This window comes from Eptatretus burgeri, chromosome 4 (genome assembly GCF_056783735.1).
Source record: "Eptatretus burgeri isolate ZD-2024b chromosome 4, Ebu_testis_v1, whole genome shotgun sequence".
Taxonomy (NCBI): domain Eukaryota; kingdom Metazoa; phylum Chordata; class Myxini; order Myxiniformes; family Myxinidae; genus Eptatretus; species Eptatretus burgeri.
Window position 1 is genome coordinate 59,040,987 of NC_140964.1, and position 17,925 is coordinate 59,058,911.

Consider the following 17,925-nt stretch of genomic DNA (forward strand, 5'->3'; position numbering starts at 1 on the left):
CGGTGATTAGTTGCGCGTGTATACCTTACTGCTTATGTACTCCTTGCTGCGTCTGTATTTCCTGGTGTGCCCGTAGAAGCGGCTCCAATCAAATGGAATAAAGCCTACACTCTGAAGGTTCTTCTCTCGTCTTCATTTCAGCCTCATTCTTATGTTGTAGAACATATTTATTAAAATACCGAATACCCTTTTCTTGAAGGTATGCTTGGACACAGAAATGATAATTTTCTTGAAGCCTTCTTGCTGTCATTTATGTATTAGAAATATATGTTAGAATAATATTATGGCACGAAACACCTCCCCATCTTCCCATAGTTAAATCATTTTGTATTTCCTTACTTATTATATATAATCCTGTTTTTTCTGTTTTCATGATATAAACAAGGGCAAAACCATTATTATATTTACCCTTATTAAATTATTTTATTTGTTGTTTACTAATCGTGGCCCCACAAAACTCATTCTCGATACCAAGTGGATAATATTCTTCCTTACGAGACTGATTTAATTGTTCCAGGTCTTCGAGGTCAATTTTAAATAACCAATTATACCCTAAATCATTCATATCATACCCTCATTGTTCTATTCTCATACAAACGATACGCCCTTCTTTATAAAAATTTATTTTTATTCGAACTGTGAATTCTGTATGACCTGGAGATAATATCAACACTTCTGTATCTTTGGAATACACGGCCGTTTTATTTAAGGATATATATTGTGATAAATCGCTTAATCTCACCAAGTCATTCGCGTCAGTCGGGCTTGGATAATTTTTTAATTTATAAGCATTTTTCATGTAAATATTTTTGGTTATATTATATTTATGTCGTTCAACCTGTGCCTTTGTGTAATAATTTGATAAATCAATATTCAGTTCTTGGGATACACCAAAGATAGAACCATCTTTACCAACATAAGTCATTTATATTAGATAAAAAATAATATCATAAAAAATTTTATTTTTGTTGAGTTGAAATAACACATATAGACATAATTGACCACAACACTTGGAATTTAATTCTTGGACTTGAAATGTTTGATAAACACCATTCTGTAAGAATTTTATGACTTCAACAGGTGGTGGAAGACCAAAACTATCAAAATAATATTTGTCTTGACTATTAAAAATACAAACCCAATGAGAACCGTTCCCATTATTCTCTTCTAAGTTCATAATAATATTCTTTGTATGTTTCAGCACATTTGTTAATTCATCTCTCATACAAATAACCACATTATGAATTTTTAATTTCTTACAATATTTGACAAGTTGTAAATTTGATGTTGTATTCTTTCCAAATTCTTTAAACCACTCATCAATGCTCATTTATTTATTAGAAAGATATAATCCATTACCTCTTTTCGTTAATTTTACACCTGCTTGTGCTATAGAAGAAAGCATATCTCCAACTAACAATCTCGCTTTATCAGGCAGACCTTCAAGTTTTTCAGCAAAATCTACAATTACACCACTTCCACTAATTTGTTTCTCCAACTCTTTGTGATGTCTTTCCAATTCTTTTTGAGCCTGGAGTTGAGCCTTCCTTTCGTTGGCAGTTTTCACCGCTGTTGAAATACCACCCGTCAATGCTCCAACCGCAATTAAACCAGCAAATAAAGGAATTAGAAATGGGAGAAATCCTCCACTCGTCTCTCTTATTGAATATTTTTTCAACATTGGTTTTGTCATTTTAATTTTAAGTGAGCCAGTGTCATTCAAGATTTTAACCTGTTCTCTTGTGAGCAAAACATCAATTCTTACTGCTCCTTTTCTCTGAATTGTATTAACGTTAATCGTACAAGGCTTTTGATTTTGAACACAAGATGATAGTTTATGAAGATTGATTTGATTAACATATACCCCACTTGGTACTTTGCCACTCATTTATTTAACAAAAAATTATGTGAGACTAATCATCACACCATTATCTGTATTAATCTGCAATTCTGTTTCTTCCAAAAGCAAACAATATGTAACAACTTCTTCACTCTCTCCTCTTTCAATGTATAGGGAAGTATCCACTCGATTAGACTTTATAGTTTCCTTTTGAGCGCTCAGGTCAAACGCATAGATTGTATACAAACTTTTAAATGCTGTCATATCCAAAATAGGTTCTTTATTTCCATTACTTTCACACACCTTTTGGAAAGACTTGTATGCTTCAGCAAAATCATTTTTTCCCAATTAATTTCCAATCTATCTCGTGGATAAAATGTTCCATCTAGAGAAACGCGAAGTTGTTTCACCTTAGCATTATCACTCAATGCATTATTCTTATCAGTCGCAGTATCACCATCTGGCCTTTTAAAAATGATCCACAGATATCGTGGCTTTCCTTCCAGAACACCCAAATTCCACGTGTAAGTAGTTTGGTTGAGTTTAACGTGTTGACATCTTCTTTTGAGGTATGATACACTGAGTGGTTTCTTTGAGTTAAGTCTTCGATTCAACATCTCTTCTGTTTTAAGATTAGGAGTATATTCACTGATATACCAACTCATTTCCTCAATTACAAATTTATTCTGATCACCAAAAGCATTACCAACACCAAAAAGCAATCTATTTTCATTATCATTCCTTTGTAGTTGAAATCTAATTTTAAGACCATACAGAACTTTATCATGATCACAAAATCCAAATATACCTTTAATAGGAACTGCCACAGTAAAACTATTTACTGCTTTTGTATCATCATTATACGCTCCTTTCCTTTGAGTATATCCAGGGTCTGTGTTTGTTCCCGTTGACATATCAGGAATAAAACCTTCGACAGACCCCTTTCCCATTCTATCACTGAATGTATAGAGTGTAAATTTCATCATTTCAGATACAGCAGAGACATAATCAACCGCTTCAACTTCTTGTGTTCCAATATACAAACGCACACTATTAAACATTTTCCAGAAGAAATCATTTACAAGTGTAGCGTTTGTGTTATTCCCAGCCTTAGTGAATTTAAATTTACACAACAAGAAACTTTCGGATAGATTCAGATAGGTTTGTTGATTATTTATTTCAAAACTTTTTGTACCATTCGTATTCCAGTCTGTTCCAGTTATTGCATTTACCTTGAAGTAATCTTCTTTTTTAGTGGAGTTTGAGATAATAATAGTATCATCCAAATCATAGATACTATCAATTGCTTCCATACTTGTATTTATTTAGGAAAAAAGATGTTAAAACTTTTGAAACCCTGATCCAAGTATTCGAATTATTTTCTGTCGTTCTTGGGGGGACAACTGAGTTTTGCCTTTCTTAATTTCTTTTATTGCTTGTAATTTATGAGATTCCTTCTGGGCATCTTTTATGCTCTTTACAGCACCTGCTACATTTCCCACAGCAGAAGCAGTTGAACCAATTAGATCTTTATGTTTAAGAATAGTTTAACCAATATCCATTAGAGTATCAATTATCCCATCTCCTCTAAATTGATGTCCAACACCCCTTTGTCTCTTAGGTTTATAGTATCCTCTACCAAGATACATACCTTCACCCTTGTAGTATGGGGAAAGGAACATCCCATCCCCTGTAATTATTTTATATTTTCCCAACTCGTGTTTCCTCAAAATAACCATCATATTTATTTATTGGAAAACTTCACGTAGGTGAATTCTGATGGATATAACTTCTCCATTAAAATAAATCATACGATTATCTTGGTCGGTTATCCTAAAATTTACTCTGTGTATGGTTTTTCCTGACACAGGGAGATAAACCAAATTTTTGGGTTCCATATTGAATTTATAACCAATTGGGGTTGAGTATGCGCTGAATGAAAATATTGTATTTGTTTTTATTCCAACATTATAAGCACCATCAATCAAATCAGAGTGAATTAACACCGAATTTATTCCTGAGGATATTTGAATGACATTGTCACTGTAAAACGTTCCATTAGTTTCAATCTTTTTTGAGGAGAAACCCAATAACTCTCTAAATGAATTATCAATTGTGAAATCAACCTTGTAGTTATTTTTAACTTTAATCGTTGATTTTGAAGTATGTTTTTGAATGTCTATAACAATATTTTTTGGTTCATCACCCTGTTCTTTCATAAGACGAGCAATTTCGGAAGATATTTGAGAAATCTCATATGCTCCGGGTGAGACTTATCGTTTTGTATCCACTTCCGGGATTATAACTAAACTTGTCATTTTTATCAGTTATATTAAATAAGGTATTATAAGTTTCCATGGACAATAAAGATGCCTGATATTCTTTTTTTGGGTCAAGTTGTAGTGGGTATGGGAATGAAGATGTGTGGTCGCTTGTTGTGAAATTAAAACTCAGGATTGTGCTTCTCATCTTATTTAATATGAGATAAATGTCTTTATATTGAGATTTATTAATTATTTTCATGTTCATCAACTGGTCTAAAATGGCTGATGCTTCATTAAAACAATTGTTATTTCCAGCCTTCTTACTACCTAACAACAATAACAGTCTATTAACTAATTGCGATGGGTCATTTGGAAGAAAACTAATACCTGAACCAAGGATACTTAAAGCCTGAATAATGTGTTTCTCCTTCTCATTTTTCCTACTTTTACTAGAAATACTAACCCTATAATTTAGAGTGTTCAGCAGATCAATATATACTCTATCATCATTATTTTTCATATCCAATGGTTTATCAATATACTTTGATTCATCCCTCACAGTTGAACCTTGTCTTCCATCTTTTGTGAGAAGAAACATTAATCTCGGAGTTAGTTTAACAGGGGGTTGAGCAGAACCCAAGAACCTTAATTCATCATTAAATATCAATACCTTTTCTTGAACAAGATGAAATATTGCTGGTTGTTCTGTTGGAATGAGTCCTGCTTTGGTTTTTGAATCCGCTGAATATTCATTGTTTTGAAGAGCATTCACAATATAATCAGGGGGTCGATTAATCTCTTTCAGTTGTTGAAATAAACCTTCATCTTCATATTCTAATTCTCCTAAATGCTCTAATTCTTCCTCCGTCATTTGATCAAAATCTTTTAACATTTGAAGTTTTTTAGGAGTATATTCTACTGTGGGAACTGTGGAAACATCTTTCATTTTTTCTTGGGAAGTTTTTAAAAGTGGTTTAAAAAATTTCTCTTGTTTTCTTTCAAATGCTTCTTCGCCGGTTAGTTTCTGTCTGCGTTTCTTCTTTATGTCTTCCTGTTGTTTTACAACTTTTGAAACCAACTCTTGATGTTCCTTAAATCTTCTTGCTCTTTCTTTTGCATCCATTTATTTATTGGAAAATATCATTTAATGAATTGTAAAGATCAACAGGGAAATTTTCCTTTTCTTCATCATTCAAGTAGATGTGTTCAAATAAATCATTTTCTTTAAATATTTCATCAAATTCTTTATTAACATTAATGCGAGTTGTAATTTCTTCTTCACTAATACTTGCATCTCTGCTTTTCATACGTTTGCGTTGAGTTTCTTCATCAACATCAAAACCGAATGATAAAATCTTCACTCCACTCAGATGTTTAATAATTTTTTCTCGTTCCTTCTGGATTAGTTTCTAATATCCCAAGACCACCAGATTTTAGTTTCCTTAACTCACTCTTACAATGTGAATATTTTGTTGTACCAAGAGAAACCTCCTCAAATATTTGACCTTCATTCATCAATCGCATATGTTCCTCCACTTAAATATAGTGATAATCTTCACCTTTTACTTCTCCAGGTCTTATTGCTCTAGTTGTTGTTGATACAATGCGTATCACGGGGTGTTTTTTAAGTAAATTTACAATATTCTCATTTGTACTACACAAGAACCTTGATTTATGAAAGTTTTTTTTCCAGAAGCAGATTTACCCACAAGATTTTAATAATAGTTGTCATTTATATATGTAATTGTTTAAAAAACAAAACATATATCCCTTAATATCTCATCTTGTTTCACAACAATATATTTATATTTTTCAGTCGTGTGCTTCATGTAATCCCCAAATTTCTTTTTACTACATAATGTAGAACAATTATCTGTCCAAAATTTTTTTTTTGTTAGAGATACTTTAATTGATGTTCTACCAGGTATACTAAAAGCCCTTCCACTGAAGGAAATTGACGAACTCATCATATCCACCATAATTGTTTTTATCCAATAGTTGTTATATTTATCTTTGTTCAATTTTATATCCTTGACATATTTCTCAGTATCTTTAACAAATGAAGAGATTGATTGAAACTTGTCTTTTGTGTCTTGAAACATTGTATTTATTAAGTGAAAAAGTTGGAGGATAAAATGGTTTTAAGCACAGATTCACCTGTAAAATAAACGAAATTTTCATCAAGAAAATTTTAGTTTAAGCAAAGATTTATTATATAAATATGGTGAATACAACATACTGCGATGTTTGTAATCACAAATATAAACATTATAGAAAACACCTCCGAACCAACAAACACACATTTAATCTATTTCATAAAATACCTCCTCTTGAGTTGGAAAGAAAACATTGTGATATCTGTTCAAAGGATGTTTTGAAGAGAAGTTATAATAGACATCTTCAATCACAAAAACACAAGAAAAATGAGTTTAAAGTAAAGGGAGACTATTATATTGAAAACACTGATGGGGCATTTAAAGGGCATATAAAAATAAGGATTTTTCAATTTGGAGAACCTGGTCCATCATCAATAGCTGAATCAATTGAAATAGTGAAACCTGATGTTGAAAAGGTTATTAAAAAGATATTAAAAGAAATGAAAACTTTAAAGTTTTATATGGGAGTGAAAATGAATATGAAAAGACAAGATGAAGAACAAACTCCTTATATGAGAACAGATCTTCATTTTATAACATCATTTCAAGATTTTTTGAATAGTGGGGTTTATGAAGAACTATCAAAACAAGAGGAGGATGTTGATAATACAGTGGTAGGAAGTGGATTCAATATTGTTGCGGATTCGCGCCCGCCGGCGTGCTGACGGCCACGTAACTCGAATCGCGGCACGTCGCCCACCGGACGGACAATCCAGTCGTGACCCTCTCGGACTAACGCCGGGAACCAGTCACGGGTGGACCTTTCGGTCTCACCGCGATCGAGCCAATCAGCCCCCGCGTGGGATAGGGTTGCTCGCCAAATTCGACCTACCTAAGTACCCACGCGGAGGGTAGACCGGGCGATCGCACCTCGCCGCAGGTTGACTTCGGACACGGGCCACTTAAGCGACCCGTTCCGTACTATCAGAATAACCGAGCGGTGTTATCGTCGACCTCGACGGTTCGATTAATTATCGGGCGTATTCAGCCCACTACCAACCCTTTACGTGAAGCAAGATGAGGATTCAATGGGAGAAAAAGACGAAGCGAAGCGGGAGAACAGTTCAACAATAAAGCACATTTATTTGCGGCACACGGGAAGCACACAAATACAATTCCACCAAAAGCACACAAAAAAAAGAAAACACAATTCCATTTACACAAAAAGCAAATATAAAAGTGAAAACACAGTGCAGAGCTAATACCGACTACCGAGCACACGGCAACACTTATACAATTCTACTTCACAGACGGCGCCGACAACACATACCCAAAACCAAGGAAAGAATACCCTCAAGAATGAGGCGGGCCTGAGGCCGAGACCGGGTCGCGCCTACCCGTCTGGTGATGAGACGCGGAGCGGCGATGGCGCCTCACTCCGCGGGCCTCGCGGACAGTGCCTGGCAGGGGGTGGGAAAGGGGCCCCCTTGGTCGCACTATCTCAGCGCGGGGGAAACAGGAGGGGGTTGCTGATGCTCGGGGTATAGAGGATCTTTATTATCCCTGGTGTGCGTCTCCACCTCGGCCAGGTCGCGCTGCCGGCCTTCCTCGGGCGTGCAGCTCCCGGCACCGTCGCGAGCACCCCCTCGTCTGCCTTCGCCGCTGCCGCCTCTGGACTCTCCACCCTGGACTCTTCTTTGGGCTCTCCTCGTTCGACTCTCTTCAGCTTCTCCAGCTACTGCAGGCTTCGGGCTCCAGACTTCCACACTGCTCTGACTGACGAACACGGTCCTTTTATCCCCCCGTAGCTTCGCCTTTGACCCCCTCCCTTTGACCTTTCACCTCGCTCCCCATTGGCCCGAGAAAAAGTGGGCGTGAAGGCTTTTTGATCCACAAATTTGCATATATCGATTGTTCTGGAGGCGGGGCCAAATCGCCCCTCGCTCACCGATTGGACGGCAAAAAGTGGGCGTGTGTCGTTTTTGATCCGTTTTTGAAGCACAAAATCCGTGATTTTGTACACGCTGTTCGACGCGCCCCCTGCACGAGTCCAACACCGGTACCCACAGCGGGGCAAGAACGGTGGCGATGCTACGGTTGCGAGGTGTGACGTGAAGGTCGTGGCGGTTGTGGTGAAGCGGCGTTGTGGTTGGTGGTTGATGTTGTGGTTGTGGTGGTAATCATGGCGGTTGGTCCAAAATAAAGATAGTAAAAGAAAAACGGCTATCCTGAAGAGTCGCAGCTCGCATAAATGACATGTATTCCCACTAGACAACGGGTTTGGACCTAACTACACATGTACTTACCGAGATACCTCACCGAAGGGACCTGAATGGTGGTTTGCGAATTTGGTAACCACAACAATATTTTTAAAAATCATCTTTTTAGATATACGCATTCTAAAATCAAACCCTCTTAAAGCTTCTTCTTATACTGAATTACCAAAAGAAATAAAACTAAAGAAGGCAGTTGTTAATATTAAGAACAATGATAATAAATGTTTTCTCTGGTCTGTTCTTGCTCACTTTCTTCCGCCAAAATGTAATTCAGAAAGAGTAAAACAATATATGAAATATGAGAATACCTTGGACATTAAAGATTTTAAATTCCCAATGCCACTAACAGATATTCCTAAATTTGAGAAAAAGAATAATCTTTCTGTTAATGTATATGGATTAACGGATACAAACAAAGTTCAAATATTAAAAATTTCAAACAACTATAAAAATGAAGAAACACACATTGATCTTTTATATTTTAGTGTTGGAAATAATTCACATTACACATACATCAATAATTTATCAAGATTAATCTCTTCTCAGGTATTCAGAACAGCAAACAAAATATATCCTTGTAAGCGATGTCTTAATTCATTTCATACAAAAGAACGATTAGAACAACATTCAAAATATTGTAGTAATCATAAATCAGCTGTAATTACAATGCCTAAACCTGGTGAAAAGATTTCTTTTGAAGATTATAATAAATCTATCATGCACCCATTTGTGATATACGCTGATTTTGAGTGTATCCTTAAAAAGAAAAATACTGCTTCTCCGAATCCAAAAGAATCATATACAAATAAATATCAAAAACATATTCCTTGTGGGTTCTGTTATTATATCAAATCATCTGTTGGAGAAAAGTATAACAAACTTGAACATTATAGTGGAAAAAAAAGCTTCACAAGAGTTTGTAAAACGATTGGAAAAGGATTGTATAAGACTCACTAAATTAATGAAAGAAACAAATGAACCGATGAAATTAACCAAAGAAGAAAAATTAGAATTTAGAAAGAACAATATCTGTCATATTTGTGAGGGGGAAATTAAGGAGTCTAAAGTTAGGGATCATTGTCATCTTACTGGTAAATGTAGAGGTCCCGCTCATTCCTGTTGTAATCTTAATTATAAATTACCTTCTTTTATTCCAGTCTTTCTTCACAACAGCGCCAACTATAATACACATCTATTTATAAATGAACTTTCAAAAACACCAGGGAATATTTCTGCCATAACAAACACAAGTCAAAAGTATATTTCATTTACAAAAATGATATTCACAAAACCTTTAACTCGTATTAGGTTTCTAGATTCTGACAAGTTTGTGGGAACAAAGGGCGGAGGAGCTCCTTGTGAGCCAACGGCCATCCATATCTAGTGCCCAACTGTGTCTGCGGACGTCCTCCTGCAGTTGGGTCACTTCTTATTAGGAGGTTGGTGGCAGGATTTGCACTCCGGCCACCGTAAAACCCTTCATTCCGCAAAACGCAAAAACGCAAAAAAATCTGAAAACCCACTCCGTGGGAGTACCTCCTGTGCAGCTTCCCTTCGCAGGGCAGCTCACCGGATGACGGGATTGGGGCAAAGCCTTCGGGACCCCCAATCTTTGATAGGAGGGAAACCACGGGGTAACATCCCTGGGTCAGATTGCGGGAGAGTGTGTCGGAGTGGTGCTGAGGTGTCGTCCACCAGACGGCGGTCTCCTTGGGTTAACCTGAGGCGGTCCCTTCGGGTGGGTGCCTGGAATGTCCTATCCCTAAGAGAGGATGATCACCTGTCTCTGTTATCATCTGAGCTCAAGCGTTTGGACATCGGGATTGCAGCTCTCTCTGAGGTTCGGAGACCGGATTGCGGCGAGATAATGGTGGGTGGTTACACCTACTATTGGTCTGGTCGCTCTGATGGTTACCATACCCAAGGAGTTGCTGTAGCTGTGTCCAATAAGCTGACCCCAATGATAATTGAGGTAACACCGGTCAACGAGTGTATTATGAGATTAAGGATTCGTCACTCCTTAGGTGTCATTTCCCTGGTCTCTGTTTATGCTCCGACTGAGGCGGGTGATCTCACCGTGAAGGATGCATTCTACGCCACACTCGAGTCTGTGGTTGATCAGTGCCCCAGACGAGATACACTTCTAGTCTTGGGGGATTTCAATGCATCGACTGGAACTGATAGGGACGGTTATGAGGTGTGTGTTGGTCCCCATGGGTCAGGAACTATGAACCAGAATAGCACTAAGTTCCTTGACTTTGCAAGAAGTCATGGACTTAGGGTGGCTGGTTCATGGTTTCAGCGCCCACAAGCTCATCGCTGGACTTGGAATTCCAACGCTGGCGGTGTGGCAAAGGAGATTGACCATGTCCTCATTGACGGTCGTTGGAGGATGATCCAGAACTGCAGGGTCTACCGGAGTGCTCAGTTCCTCAATACTGACCACAGGCTTGTTGTAGCAACTCTAAAGCTGCACCTTAAATCCTGGAGAATGGTACCATCCCAGCCGAGGCTGGATGTTGCCAAGCTCAGGGATGAGAGAGTAGCTGAGGAGTTTGCGAACAGGCTGAGTGGACACTTGGGGGGTCTGGGTGCTTTGGGGGTCCTGAAGAGTTGTGGAGCGCCTTCAAGACCACCGTCCTTGATGTTGCCGGTGGATGCCTTGGAGCTCACCGCAGGGCAAAGAAGAATTTTGTCTCTCAAGGGACACTGGATACCATTGACCAGAGTCGCAGGGCCAGGCTGAATGGCAGAGCTGAGCTGTTCAGGGAGCTGAGGCGTAAAACTGTACGTGCACTGAGGGTGGACAAGGAGGCCTATGTGCGAGGAATCTGTGAGGGGTAGAGCATCACCTGTGGACAGGTGATTCTCGTCCCGCTTACAGGGGAATTCGCGCATTACGTTCATCCAAGCCCATCCCTCGGAGCACTACAGTTCGAGCAGAGAGTGGTAGGCTCTTGACAGAGGAGTCTGAAGTGAAGGCCCGCTGGGCCGGTTACTTTGAGCGGTTGTACCAGGCTGATCCCCCAACTGTCGAGTTGGACGTCAAGGGTGTTACAATCCCTGTTGCTCACCCTCGAATCAACTGTGGTCCACCTACGCTTGTGGAAACACGGGCTGCAGTGAACCAGTTGAAACGGGGCAAAGCTCCAGGGATCTGTGGCATCCATGCTGAACTTCTCAAGGCTGGTGGAAATGCTGCACTCGTGTCGTTGCATGCAGTTTTGTGCTCTGCCTGGAACACAGGCATCATCCCAACTGACTGGAAGAGGGGCCTTGTTGTCCCTCTCTGGAAAGGGAAGGGTGATCGCCAAGACTGCAACAATTTCCGAGGGGTGACGCTGCTCTCAGTGCCGGGCAAGGTCTTTGCTCGGATAATTCTCGATAGGGTTCGCCACCATCTGCTTGAGCACCAGCGTCCAGAGCAGTCAGGCTTTACACCAAAGAGGTCAACGATTGACCGTATCCTTGCACTTCGTGTCCTCACCGAACGCAGACGAGAGTTTCGGCAGGGGCTGCTTGCAGCCTATGTTGATCTCTGTAAAGCGTTCGATTCAGTGAATCGGGATGTCCTCTGGAGGATTCTTGGTCTTCGTGGGGTGCCACCAAAACTGATCGATCTGATATCTGAACTCTACTCTGGTACTGAAAGTGCTGTGAAGTGTGGTGGTACCATCTCTGACTTATTTCCAGTTGTTACTGGAGTTCGACAGGGATGTGTACTTGCCCCCACACTTTTCAGCGCTTGTATGGACTGGATTCTAGGGAGGATGTCGGAGAGATCAAGTTGCGGTGCGTCATTTGGGAATGTCAAGATCTCGGACCTTGACTTTGCAGATGATGCAGTCATCTTTGCGGAGACTTTAGACATCCTCTTGGGGGCCCTCCAGGTGCTGAATGAGGAGTCGGAGCCGTTGGGATTACGGGTTTCTTGGGTCAAAACTAAGATCCAGGCTTTCGGTGACATCTTGGATGCTGCTGTCCTGTCTGTGTCTGTTTGTGGTGAGGATGTTGAGGTCGTGGAGAGATTCACTTACCTTGGCAGTGATATTCATGTCTCTGCTGGCTGCGAGTCAGAGGTCAATAGACGTCTGGGTCGGGCCTGGGGAGTCATGGATTCACTGGATCATGGGGTGTGGCGCTGCCGGTACCCGTGCGGGAGGACGAAAGTCCGAGTCTTCAGGTCCTTGGTACTTCCAGTCTTGCTCTATGGGTGCGAGACTTGGACTCTGACCAAGGATCTGAGACGGAGACTTAATTCCTTTGGTACCAGGTCTCTTCGGAGAATCCTTGGCTATCGCTGGTCGGATTTTGTGTCCAACGAGCGGTTGCTGAGAGAGACTCGGATGAGATTTGTTACCTGCATAGTCCGTGAGCGTCAGTTGCGGCTGTATGGACATGTGGCTCGTTTTCCTGACTCTGATCCTGCTCACCAGATTCTCTCAGCAAGGGAGTCTCATGAGTGGAGGAGGCCAGTGGGTCGACCACGTGCCTCATGGTTGCAACAGGTTGACCATCATCTCAAGGAGATGGGGATGGGCCTGGCATCTGCCTGGGGGATGGCCAGACGGAGGCCCCTGGAGTACCGGCGGAAAGTGGACGCAGTGACGTGCTGTTCTGGCACATGCTCCCATACCTGACCTGACCTGACTTGCCTACCTCGCATCAAATCTAAGCACCACGGACTCTTTTCCAAATCTTAATTCATTCTTTCCAAAAGAGGAAATTCTCACTAAAGAGGAAATTCAGATTAAAGAGAGAATTCAAAGTAAAGAGGAAATTCTAATTAATGAGGAAATTCTAACTGAAGATGAAATTCTAATTATAAAGAAAATTCGAACAATGAATGAAATTCTAACTAAAGAGGAAATTCTGATTAAAGATGAAATTCTGATTAAAGAAGGAATTCTCACGAGAGAGGAAATTCAAACAAGGAATGAAATTCAAAGTAAAGAGAAAATTCTTACAAGTAAGGGAATTTATCCTTATGATTATATGGATTCATTTATGAGATTCAAAGAAACACAACTTCCTTCAAAAGAAAGTTTCTATAATAACCTTTATGAAGAAGAGATAAGTGATAAGGAATATAAACACGCACAAGAAATATGGAAAATATTTAAGATAAAGAACCTTGTAGAATATCATGATTTATATCTAAAAACATGTTTTATTGTTAGCTGATGTGTTTGAAGCTTTTAGATCACTCTGTCATAATAAAAATTGTTATGGATTAGATCATGCCCACTATTTCACAGCTCCTGGTTTAGCTTGGAGTGCAATGTTGAAAATGACAAAACAAGATATAGATTTAATCAGTGATGTTGATATGCTTTTGATGATTGAGAAGTCCAAGAGAGGTGGAATATCACAAGTATGTTCAAAAAGATATGCTAAAGCAAATAATAAATATCTTCCAAATTATGATAGTGAAAAAGATAGTAATTATTTGATGTATTTTGATGCTAATAATTTGTATGGATGGGCAATGTCTCAATCTCTGCCTTATGGTAAATTAGAGTGGGTGGAAGAAAAGGATTATGAAAAGGCTTTTATGAATATTGTTATTTCTTCTCAAGAGGAATTGAATGACGAAGAAGAAGGTTATTATTTTGAAGTTGATTTGAGGTACCCGAGTGATCTTCATAATAAGCATAAAGACCTTCCTTTTGCATGTGAGAAAGAAACCCCAAAGAAAGAATGGTTCAGTGATTATCATAAAAGTTTTAATATTAAAGGCAAATCAACAGAAAAGTTATTAACAACATTCTATGATAAAGAGGGATATGTTTTGCATCAGAGAAGCTTAAAACAGTTTTTTAGAGAAGGATTGAGAGTAGCTAAAATTCATAGTTTTAAAATTTAAACAAAGTCCTTGGGTGAAAAAGTATATTCAATTCAATACAGATATGAGAGCAAATACAAAAGTAAAATTTGAAGGGGACTTTTATAAATTAATGAATAATGCTGTATTTGGAAAGACTATGGAAAATGTTAGAAACAGGCAAAACATTAGATTCGCAACATCTTGGAAAGAAGCTTCGAGATTGATAAATAAACCAAGTTTTGAGAGAGAAGAGGTTTTTTCAGAGAACTTTTCTGCAATTCATATGAAAAAGGAAAGTATTGTAATGGATAAACCAATTTATATTGGAACAGCAGTTCTTGATTTATCAAAGATATTGATGTATGATTATTTGTATAATGACTTAAAGAAAGAGTATGGTGAAAATGTTTCATTGTTGTATATGGACACTGATAGTTTTATCCTAGATATAAAAACTGATGATGTTTATAAAGATATGAAGAAAAATATTGGAGTATATGATACAAGTAATTTCAGCAAGAAGAGCGAGTTATTTTCCAAAAAGAATGAAAAGGTTATTGGTAAGTTTAAGGATGAGTTGGGTGGAAAAGTAATGAGTGAGTTTATTGGATTGAGAGCAAAGGCATATGCTTATAAGTATGGTGATCAGATTGATAAGAGGTTAAAGGGAATAAAGAAATATGTAATAAAGAAATCAATAACTTTTAGAAATTATTATAATTGTTTGATGAATAAGAAAGAAGAATATAGGAAAATGAATACAATAAGAAGTTATAAACATAACATATATAGTGAAGAAGTAAATAAAAAGGCATTCGGAGCCTTTGATGATAAGAGATTTATTTTAGATAATGGAATAGATTGTGTTCCATATGGATATTGTATGATAGAATATATAAAATAGATTGTGTTTTAACGATGGGAAGATGGGTTAGGGTTTTTTTAAGGGCTACCGCCGCGTTTTTTCGCAATATATAAATGGTCAAACCAAGTATTAATCAAACTAAAGAGTGGAGAAAATCTGTCTTGGTATATAAATGGAAAACATAATGAATGTGAAAAATATCAAATAAGTCTTATTGAAAAAATAACTAAAACAAAGGCAAATAAAACAAATAAGCGAATCAATTTAAAAACTAGTAAGTTAGAGGATGTAAAGAAAAAAATGAATATCCTTGAATGGACTGAAAACTTTGATGGTTATCAATTGAACAATGAAAAAACAATTTACTATAATCTCAAAATGATATGTGGCTCAGGAGGTGGTCAAACAAGAGCATTAAGAGAAGTTTATCACGTAATGGCACAAAAGGGGTATCTTAAAAAATATAAAGATTCAAATGTTTTGTTTTTCAATATTTTAGATGGGGATTATTGTGCAAAGAAAATTAAACTATTGAAGGAATTTGAGAATGAACAAATCTTTATAGGTTCAATGAGTGAGCTAAACAATATGCATTGGTTATTTGATAAAGAGTGTCCCGAGGCTTAGACGTTTCAGATATTTCTTTAGAATCACCTTACTACTTTGCTACTTGAACAAATCTTTATCTTATTGCATGGGTTATTTGAAAAAAAAGTATCCCCAGGTTAAAGGGGGAGACAAATAAATATACCTTGGGATAAAAAGGGGGTTTATTTGTTAGGGAAAAAAATATGAATCGCTGAAAATCCCCCATTCATTTACATGGGGAAAAGTGAGCCACAATCAGTATATTCACCCTACTGGTAGATAAGGAGCATGAGCAGATCTGCATCATCACCGATGAGCACAGTCTTTGTTGTGGTTGAAGACTCCACTGCTTTCTGCACTATGAGGAGATCAGCATCACCTGAAGCATGATACGTCTGACAGTTCTTCTTCTACAGTTGGCCACTGAGCATGTTGATGAACTGTTGCTTGGTTGTGTTGTTTGCGAGGAACTCGTCTTTCTTCATTGTAACAAGCATGCCCTCATCAAAAGTCACGGTTGCTCCAGTCCTCCTACCTGCTCGTCTCTGGTGTGTCATGTCCTTGGTGGATGTACCCTCATAACCATCGAAAACGACAATTGCCTCCCCATACTTTCTTGTGACATACTTGGTGTACAACCTGCAGATGTTATTGTATGTGGATCCACATGTCCATGGGATGCGCTGAACAAGTGCTCCACCATCCAGCACATACTGAACCTGGCCTGTGATCCCTGGAAGGTCAGGTGTGAGTAGGGCCCAGATGGCATCTACTAGCACTGGCTTATGTGGCTGTTGAAGCATTAAGGAGGTGTCAAACAGTGCTGGTGGATGACTGCACAGCTCATACTTGAATACCGACGCCAGATCTCGTGATGCTTTTGCAGCAACTGTGAGTCGCTGGAAAAGTAGTTGAGGAGCCACATGCACTGCTTCACCACCAATCTTCACTGATAATTGCATGCTCAAGGTGATTGCCTGATCCCTTTTCATGAATGTGTACTCAGCAGTGGTGTGTCCATCCATGCTGGCCAAGATGGTGTTCCCGATAGTCTTTGCCTTGTCAACATTCACAGTAGTGTGTGCATGGACCCTAGTCGAGACACTGTGCAAGCTTGGATCAGGGCAGAAGGGGTTTCTTTCATGGAGATAGTTCAGAACTGCATGTGTCCTTCAGGTTACGTGCTTGCCTTGCATCTGTTTTGTCCTTGTTTTTGCTCACCAGTGTTGTAATTGACTCCTGTTAGCTCTTGCATGTCATTGTTGACTTCAGTGCAAGCTGGCATGGCGAGGAGCAATGCTACACGCTGCTGTTCTGTCATTCCTCGCCCTTTTGTGAAGCCACCACTGGTCTTCATGCTTCTCATTAGCACTTGTTCAATGATGAGATCTACAGACAGGCCAGCCCATAGGCGATCACTTCTTCTGACCACATGAATCCCTCTTCAAATCTTTGCTAGACATCTGGATGTTCCTCCTGGAGCTTGCACATTCATTTTTAAAGTACAGTAACTGTGCAAAATAACCACACATGAATTTCACCGATTGCACATTTTGCAACTTTCAACTTGACTGTTTTTACAATGCAAATCTCTTCAATTTGTTGTGAATTTCCTTTTGAACATGTACTGTACTGCACCCAATATCATGTCTCATGTAAAACAAAGTTTCTGGTAGATTGGGGATAGTACTGAACCCTTTGTGTGGATATAAGACAAGCAGACATGCACAAATCCATTATTTTAAGATGGGCAGCAAGGGGGAAAAATGCCATCACCGATTTCAGTACTTTTCAATAGTTTCCACCACTTGGATTCCTTAGGACTTTTGATATGTTATACAGGACATATTTATGAGAATAAACCAGTTGAAAGAGTTTCTGTTGCAATTTGTGTGAGGTCATGTCATATAATGCCTGTACTCGTACACTCGCAACCACCCAACAAGCCGGTAGGCGACATGGGTGGTCGCGACATAATTGCATACTAGTCATACAGTTTTTGACGGATCGGGCTGAAATTTTTTTGACAAAGAGGTTGATTATAGTGCGCATAAAAGCCTGGAAGCCGATTTTTGATTTTCGAAAAAATTATTTTTTTAGGATTTTAAAAAAAAATTCAAAGTCCCGTTGCTAGGCAATGGTGGTGTCCATAGCAACGGTGCTCAAAAG

General features: G+C 38.7%; 1 pseudogene; it reads right to left on the minus strand.

Moving 5' to 3' along the window:
* Window positions 1-17,135, minus strand: part of LOC147028138 (uncharacterized) — a 37,034-nt pseudogene extending 19,899 nt beyond the window's left edge.
* Between the last annotated feature and the right edge of the window lie 790 nt (window positions 17,136-17,925).